The 9,759-nt window shown below is 36.1% G+C and overlaps 1 long non-coding RNA gene across 1 annotated transcript; it reads left to right on the top strand.

Moving 5' to 3' along the window:
- Nucleotides 1-6,345: 6,345 nt before the first annotated feature.
- LOC113353306 lies at nt 6,346-6,913 on the top strand. The gene is made up of 4 exons (XR_003361197.1): nt 6,346-6,376; nt 6,466-6,577; nt 6,680-6,763; nt 6,885-6,913. It is a non-coding gene; the product is annotated as an uncharacterized LOC113353306 (long non-coding RNA).
- Nucleotides 6,914-9,759: the final 2,846 nt, after the last annotated feature.

Genomic DNA, 9,759 nt, shown 5'->3' with positions numbered 1-9,759 from the left:
ACGTAAACCATCAATCTGAACATTTTTCACTGGTTAAAGACATTATTTCCAATCATGAAGGTCATTTGTTACTCTGTCATACTTGTCATTTCTTGAGGATGATATCTTTTTCAACTCTAACTTTCTTATTTATACTTCTCAGAGAAAGAGAAGAATTATCTTGAGAAGATTGAAGAACTGAAGATGCAATTATCTGCTCGCGACTCCAAGCATCAGAAGTTAAAGAAGAATTACATCCTTACTGTTTCGAATAATGGGAAGGATGCCACTCGCGCTCGTGATGCAGCTGTTAAGAAAGTCTGTGTTGATAATGATATTCCTCTCTCAAAGTATATATTCGCAGACGTTCCCCACAATGAAGTTTTTCTTGATATTTCTGATAGTAAAGAAGAATATGAAGAATACGAAGAAGAAGTAAGTGGTTCTGAGGCCGAGCGAAATGATGCAGATAATTAATCATTCTTCGCTTGTTGTAAATTATTTTCCTTTTCTTACTTTTGTATATCTTCATGTCTTTTGGAATGAATATGTCTTTTGGAATGAACACCTTTTAAGTATTAATCTTTGTTCCTTTAATATATGTTCCCTTTGATTTATATTTATATTCGCACATAGAAAAATGTCATTCTTTCTCGCACGTGCATGAGGCTATAAAATGGGGCAAATAAAATTCTTCTTATGTTTGCATTCCTATTCTTTCCTATGTTAGTTGTCACATTGATAGGTTGATGAACATAATGTCATCCTCATGCGAAGTTATTCGCAACACATTCATTTTTCTGCAAAACAAAGTTAGCATATATCTTATTTGTCTCATGAGGTCTTATTTTGCCTTCCTAATTAAAGGTCTTATTTTGCCCAAAAATTTCTTTTTTCTTGTGGCACGAAATCGCAGGACGCCATTACACTGTAGTGTATCGACCCATTGATCTCGCCTTATCTTTTTCTTGTATTATTACCTCTTCAGGTCTCTTATGTGCGTAAATATGGCAAGTCTTAATACTCCCATGAGTAAAAATCCTCATGACATTCACGTCTTTTGACACAATTCCGTTCCCAAATGGAGGGTGCCGTCCTTATATTCCCCATGGTTGCCCCTTCAAGGAAGCTTACCTCTACCGGGTTAAGGTTGGCTCCTCCCATCAGGTAATACAAAAACCAGTTGATTTCGCAGTCTCTTATCCCTTCACCAATAAGGTTTATGCTTACGAGACTGCACCCTAAGTGGGGTATCTTCGGACCGAGTGCATCATAGTCAGGACTTGTCAAGAGTGGCAAGGTACGCTCCAGATGCCCCGGGCACTCTTGACTCAACCGTGTACCTCAGCGCCCTGATCGAGTTTCTTCAATCCTTAGGAAAGATCTTATTACCCCAATATTTTGATTTAGGTGTCTTTCTTGGATGGGCATTTTCGTTTTTATCACCCCAAATCTCCATAACTCAAGTTTCAGGGTCGATGTAGCTTTCCCTTGAGTCATGCTTACCATATTTTCCCCGACTATGACGTGAGATAGGTCTTACTTTTTTCCTCTTTCATTTATGCGAACTTGGTTGCACCCACATTCGGATGCATAGCCTCCCTAGTTAGAGTTTTCATCATATGAAAATAAAAAATTTCATTCCATTCTTATTTTTGAGTTAAACAACTCTAGTACATAGAATTCTTATTAATTTCTTACTCATGAAGAAAAATACCTGCGCTTTTCATACTATTCACTTGCTTCTTTCATCTTTTGCATTTCTTTGAGTTCGCAGATGCTTCTCAGAACATTATTTCGCATGATTTCTTCGATCTCCTATGTGCGAGAGTCACCGCACGCCACACTTTTTTCCTGAAAACATAACTTCTGCCTCTACATCCGTTCTCCTTCTTTAGGAATAATCTTTCTGGCTCGTTTGGTATTATTATTCGCAGAAGATTTTTCTTCAATATCTTTCTTATCTGTTTCTCCACCTTTAGACACTACATCCACCATTAATCTTTCACCTCTTTGACTATCTTTAGCATAATTCTTCCAATTTCTTAGTTTGCATTCTCGCTCTTCGCACTTGTCAACATCAATTTCCTGACATCTTCTACCTTCATTTATATCTCCTCTTATTATTCCAAGACCTTAAGGTAAAGGAAACTTTATGCATTGATGGAATGTCGAAGCCACACCCAAGATACTATACATCCATGGCCTCCCAATCAAAGCATTATAAGGTGACTCAACATCAAAAACGCAGAATACAATTTCTGTTGGAAGACTTTGTAGAGGAATTCGCATTGTCACCTCTCCTTTTGGCTTATTAGCATCACCATTAAAGCCGTAAATTTTATAAGTTGAAGTAATTAATTCGTCATCTCTTCCACCCATAGTCTTGTATGTATGATAAAAAAAGGATATCAACAGAACTCCAAGGATATATGAGTATTCTATTTATATCCCAAGTATTCGCTTCGTCTTCTTCATCATCCTCGACTTTTGCTTTCGGATTAATCCCTAACCTCACCACTAGTGGACATTCATGTGGTTCTCCTGCTCCCGGTGTTTCTTCCGCACTGAACGAAATAGTCTGCTTTTGCGAATACTTTAATGGTGATACCTTCGCAAGGTTAAAGACTTTTCTTCCATCATTGTCTCTCGCATGCACCCGACTTAAGATTTTATCATGAAAGTCTTCTATATTATTGAATGAATGTATAATCGAATTACAATATAGATTCTTTTCCTTCACACCAACTTCGATTACATATGTATTCATCCCTTTCTCCCCACCATATGCATTTCCTCCTGGTGGTGGTTGTGGTAAATTCTTTGGCTGTTGTGCTAAGAAGTGATCCAGTTTTCCTTGCTCAATCATTGTCAGTATGATTTTCCTCACATTTCTACAGTTACTTTTTGTGTGACCATGAAAGCGATGATATACACATAATTCTTTTCTCCTTCTCCCCGATGGTGGCTCATCTCCTACATTATGTGGTTCAGGAATTTCTTCCATTAATATAACAGCTTCCCAGATTTTGTCCACTGTAGTATTCAACTTTGGCAAGTTTATTTGTTCCCAGACTATTCTCCAAGTTCCTTGTTTCCTATTATAATATGTTTGTTGGCCTCCATAGCCTTCTAGAGGGTTATCCATTCTTTGAATCTTATTATTTCCTCCGCGATTTTGGAATTGTTTTTCTTTTTATTCTCTTTCGAATTCTTCTTGATCTGCGCTACACATGGATACCAGCTTTTGTTCCACCTCTGTAATGTTCTTTCATTGACTTCTATGTGATGTAATCGCAACAGCATTTTTCATCCTTGGAAGTAAACTTGCATTCCCATTATTCGCATTAGGTATCGCAACTAGGTAAGACTCCATATCTCTCTGCTTCTCCTCAAGTGTTATATACTCCTCTTGAAATTCGCGCAGCTCTGATATTGTTATAGTGTCTTTTATCCCGAAGATTTGTGTATATAATAGATCCGTAGGAAAAAAGAGCATTGATAAAGGCTAGTATAAGATTTCGTTCATCTACTCGTCTTTCCATTTCACTACACATGGTCCTCCAACGCGTGGTTAGATGACGCAAACTCTCATAGATCCTTCTGCGAAGTCCAAAGGCTGTCTCAATCCCTGGTCGTGACATATTGTTACTGATATATTGTCCCAAAAAGACGTTTTCTAAATGACGAAATGATCTAATGGTCCCCACTGGAAACCCTTCGAACAATTGCAAAGCTTCCCCTGTTAAGCTCGCAGGGAAATACTTACACAATACTGCATTATTCTCTTCCCATTGCAACAGAGATCGGCTGTAAGCTTTTATGTGTTGTACTGCACATGTGCTTCCATCAAATATACTTATGAATACTAGTAAATTTCACTTAGGTGGTATTATTGTAATTTGAATTTGCCTTGCAAAGGGTGTTTTTCCAGCTTCCTCTACTACGTCTTCTAATTGTCTCCTTCCACCAGTTCTTCGCGCAGTCATCATTTCTCCTAATTCTGCCATTTCTTTAAGAATTTCTTCACTTATAGTTTGATCTACGTCCTGTCGCATAGGTCTTTTTAATCTCGCTTGCCTCATTCTATTCTCATGATTATTCTGTCGCATGGCCTCTTGTATCTCTCTTTATTCAGCTTCTTCTCTTATTCTCGTACGCCTTTCTATTTCATCTCTCATATGTTCACGAATAGCATTATTTATTTCATCCACTTCTTCGCGTGCATATTTATCTTTCATATTTCTCTACCATGCAATAGAATTCTCCCTTGTTCTGGATCATTTTCTTCATCATTATCTGACTCATAGTGTGTGTGATATCGCTCGCCTGCATTTTTACGTCTGTTATTCCTTTGACCTTCTTGTCGGTGATGATTCTCACGCGGTTGCTCGTATCGATTATATTATATGCGTCTCTCATTGCGTTGATATTGTAAATTATCACTTACCTGTAAGTTCTCATCAATATTACCTAAAGGTTGCTCTCGCCTAGCATCTCTTTGATTATATTGACTTCGTATGATGAACTTCTGCTTGCCCTAGATCTTGATAGTGTAGCGCTTCTTGATATATGTTCTTGTAATCTCAGATTCTCTTCTCTTAGATCATCATTCTGACGTATCGAGTTAGCACATTGTTCTTCTTATCTTCTCCGTTGTGCAATAAATCTTTGTCTAAGTTCTGCAATTGTCATATTTTCTTCATTTCCTTCAATCCTTCCTGCATCTCCAGTTCTTTGTTCCTCTTCATCGGTAGAATTCGTTCGTGCAGTATGAACACTCACTCGATCGTAATCAATATCATTATTCTGCTTTTGTGTATGCTGAGATCCAATTGGAGTTGCATTTCTTTGATTTTCTCTTTCTCCTACCTCTGGTTGTTCAGGAATTTCACCTCTTATTCTTTCAACAATTCTTTCACTCTTCCTAGCTGTTGCTGCTTGTTCAGCAGTAGATCCGATTCGTATCATCTCCACTTTTTTGTATTAACGAATGAAAGATTATTTTAAAAAGAATTGAAAGGTTCTAACGATGAAAATCTCAATTGTTTAAAGAAAAATGTTAGATCTAAAATTTTGTAAACTTGATTTCTAAACGAATCACTCCGAGCTGTTTCTAGCGCCAAAATGTAGTTGCAGAAAATCCTACAACCACATCCATACAAGAATCTAAACAATACACTAAGAAATCATGGTGAAAATCATTCATTTACTCATTAAAATCTTAGGTTGCATACAAGATAATACAAAGACTTTACTTGCTCTCCAAATAAACTTTATCTCTCCTAATTTCTTGTCTAACACACTCTCTGAGATCTCTCTCATTACATGATAGCCCTTCCCTTTATATAGGATTTTACATAGTGGATGACAGCTAATAGATCCCTATTTTCGGAATCACTGTGCATTACAATCGCTCATGTACATTCACTCAACTTCACACACTTTATACTTCGCACAGATCATCACACTTTACTCGTGACTATGCTGACATCATCAAATACGTCATCTCAATTTTGGTATGTGCGATGATCTTCGCTTGTATTAGCTGAACTTTATTTCGCATACATAATGAATGTGCGATATTTCACTCCTACAATCTGCTTTATATATGAGATTTACCTTAACAAGGTTGGTCGTGTTCAGATTACTTAATATGTTGTTGATTTTTTCTTCGTTGTATATAGCACTTGGCAGCATTCCGATAGGATCAGACGACGATGAAGAACATAACTCCAAGTTTTACGATACACCGCGCTCATTCGACATACATATCGCTGGACGTACCATCAAAGAAAGGTACATAAAAAGTAAACACATCGTAAATGTCTTTTGATACATGACTTAATTATCAAATACCAAGTACTATATCATCATTAACAATTCCATGCAGTAGATATACATAGATAGAACTCAAAAACAAATAGCAACCTTTTTTTTTCCTTGATCTTTTCTTTGTAACCATGCAGCTCGGGTTTGTATACGAATCCAACGATCACGATGGACGAGGCAGCTAAAAAAATGATGGATTTATATTGTGAGAGGGAAGACATAAAAGATGGCCAGACCGTATTAGATCTAGGGTGTGGATGTGGACCACATGTTCTGCATATTGCAAAGAAATTTAAGAATTGCAAAGTCACCGGAGTTACTAATATACCGTCTCAAAAAGAATACATACTAGAACAGTGCAAGTAAGTATTTCGATCGTTTTTTTTTTAAACAATAAAATTGTCTAGTAAAAACACCCATTTGTATCTACCTAATTTGTTTCACTCCTCTTCCACTTGTGTGTAGAATTCGCAATTTATCAAATGTTGAGATAATAATAGCAGATTTTTTAGCAAAAGATGTCGAAGCAACATATGACCGTATATTCCATATCAGTGTGATCGAGGTATGGAGTATAATACATATACATAAATTGTTCATGACTTCATGTTATGGAAACTTTTTAATTTTCATTATTTTTCACTTTTTTTTTAGCACTTTAAGAACTTTGGACTAGTTCTTCGAGAAATATCAAAATGGGTAAAAGACGATGGTTTGCTTTTCTTAGAGCATTTTATGTCACAAAAACTTTGCATTCCATGCCGCGGTAAGTACCTACATATAGGAACTGTAACTGAATGCTTTCCAGGACAGGGTGATTCGCATATGTTAAATTCTTACCAGCTGATTCGTATACTTGATTTTGTAGCCAATCAATGAGGATGATTGGTTTGGCAAATACATTTTACCAACTGGGACGCTACCATCAGCAAACACTCTTCTGTATTTCCAGGTATAACAATGTAACATAATGCGGCACACATTTTTGGCTTCGAAATAATCATTTAAAAAGAAATTGAAAGGCAAAATCAAAATCAAAATAACCTTTTTAATTTTACTTTTTTTCTTCTCAGGATGATATTACGGTTGTAGACCATTGGGTTCTAAACGGCTTGATTACCTTTGGTATTACCAAGTAAGATGTCATAAACTAGATTGAATATCACCATATTGGAACTTCGATTAATATTGTTGTATGTGGTGTTTAAACATGTTTGTTTCGTGATAATTTGCAGGGAAAAGTGTTTGAAAAACTTAGATTGTAATATGGAAGAAATAAAAAACGAATTCAAGACATATTATGGGATTGGCGAAGAAGAGACTCTAAAGAAAATCAACTGGTGGAGGGTGCTGTTCATCATTTGGGAAGAGATGTTCAAATACAATAATGGTGAAGATTACGTGGTCGCCCACCTGCTTTACAAAAAGAAATAACTCCTCGTTTTACAAATAACAGGGTGTGCACGGTCATGTGCCCTATTACTACTCTATACTAGTTGTCGCCCGTGCTACGCACGGGTCTGTTTCATCTTCTTTTGGTAGAATGTCAGTCATATACAAAAAAAAAATTGATAATGTTTTAGAATTAATTTTCATAAAAAGGGCAATAAATCTCTTGTATAGTCAAGAATCCTCTGATTGTTCGTGTTCAAAAATTCTTCCAAAGGGTAAAAAAAAACGAATCGCATCAACCGACCAAAAGTTATAGTAGTATAGTTATTATAGTCTTATAGAGGAGTCGTAAACGAAATCTATCACAACCCCAACATTCTAAGAAACATTTTTCTCAGTGACTTCACTTTTCATTCTGATGCCGTCCCACAATTTTACATTAAACACTAATTTAGTTTGTGAAAGAGTGAAGTGAGATTTACTATATTTTCTTCATACACACTCGAAAGTACAAAATGATGCTTCAAAAAAAAAAGTACAAAGTGCATTGCATCGAACAATGACGTTATTGGTTAATTCCTTCAGTACATATGTTTGAGCCCTCTTATCAAGTTAGTCCAAATCTAATTGATTCACGTTGTTTAGTGAGAGTTATGTTATCTGTTTGTAAACGACGGGTTAGGGAAACAATGGTTAGGAAAAATCGGTTTGTATCAGTGTGCCAGTTCCAAGCTCCAAGCACATGCCAACTTCCACTGTCCTATCCTTGTTAAGATTCCACATCAAGTGAAATGCCAAAGCGTTGTTTGTATACGGGATATTTTTCCTATTCTGTCAACAGCCCCGCACTTTGCACCGCAAAAAAATCAACGATTAATTTTTCGTGAGACAGGAAAAAAAAGATATTACACTAATAAGAAGATAAAATAGCACAGAAGATAGAATTTGGATTGCAGATAAACACAAACATTGTGTCTTATTCTTGGGTTATAGATAGAGAATTATGTTATAACGAATTATGATCAGACTTCACAATTCAGAAGCTGTGATCAAGCTAAACTCGACTCTGGGATGAACCTTTGCACCAATCTTTTTTCTCGTACAACCTACCATAAGAAAGAATCTTTGTATTACCTAAGTGTTTACGAAGTCAACGAATTATGGATAAGCAGTGGAGGCTTGTCTACTTGGTAAAGCATAAATATATTTTGTCTTCATATCTGTACATGTTCTCTGTGATCTTAACTACAGCCATGCGTATGATTTTGACAAAGAAAACTTCTTTTCAACCTAAAGTAGTATTGTACGATCAAAAGAGTGGGAGGCTTGGATCAATACCTGCATTTTGGGAGATGAGTGCATTTCTTTATTGCAATGTCTAGTATACCAATGATAAGCATTTCTTTGACGAAAATTCTGATTCGGAAGGATTTGGAGATACCAAAATATTAGCAGCATCGTTTCTAATATTGTGAAGATCTGTTTCTCTTTCACTTAGGTTGCAACTTCATTCTCCACGGACAGGTTCTATTATCGAAGTCTCAAAATAAGTATTACACCAGTCCGACCAAATTAAACGCTCTCACATCTTTGAATCCAATTGTACCATTTTTTATTTTTTTTTGAAGCATGTACCTGAATTACTAAAGCATGCTTAATGAGAAAGCTAAAGGAGTAAAGGTTATTGTTAAAATAGTATACATTGTATAGGGGAATAAGTCTATGCAATGAGCTATTTTTGGACCCTCTTTAACACCAAGAAATACAGTAAATTGGACTATTCAGTCATCAATTTACATGGAAGGGTAATATTCGACTAATAGTACTATAACTGGACTGAACAAAAGGGCATAATATACAGACATTATCAGCAACTGTTGATTCCCGCCACATTTATTAAATTGTACCTGAGTTTCTTCGGATTGAATTATACCAGAGATATTATATGATATTTATAAACCATGATCAGTTATCTATAGGTACCAAGTAGTGCGATAATTTTACATCCTTGTGCATGCATCAGTCATATATTAATCAAGTGAACGGAATGCCTAGTATAATGTCAAAAAATATGTGGTCACTTACAGATCAAAGAAAATGGTCCACCAGAGGCAGAAGTTGGGTCCTTGCATAATAAACAACTGCAATTAATTATTGAACAATTGAGCTTCCCAAGCCTTTCGGTTCTGTTTGGGTTTCTTAATTCGTAGACCATCAACCAAAGAAATGGCTAATTAACTCACAAATCGCCAAACCTGTTGACAGAACACCAATCTCGTCCTGCATTCTTAGTTAGTAATTTCCCCTTTTATCAGTTTCTCACCATGAAGAAACATCAATAAACGATCATATTATTTTTTCACAAAAAGGTTGGGAGTCTAAATGTTCAGTTAATGGGGCTAGTTGGTAGTGAATTCAAGTGATCGCTAAGCTTCGGCTAAGCTGTTTCTTCGTGTCTAACAAACTCAAAGTAAGAATGATTCCGAAAGCTTTTTGTATGTAGGTGTAGCTGAGCAGAGACCTCCAAGAGAAGTTGGCAACCTGCATATTTATAGA

Source organism: Papaver somniferum, chromosome 2 (assembly GCF_003573695.1).
Source record: "Papaver somniferum cultivar HN1 chromosome 2, ASM357369v1, whole genome shotgun sequence".
In the NCBI taxonomy this organism is placed as follows: Eukaryota; Viridiplantae; Streptophyta; class Magnoliopsida; order Ranunculales; family Papaveraceae; genus Papaver; species Papaver somniferum.
Note: the sequence above shows the minus strand (reverse complement) of the source record. Positions and strands in the feature narration are given on the sequence as shown.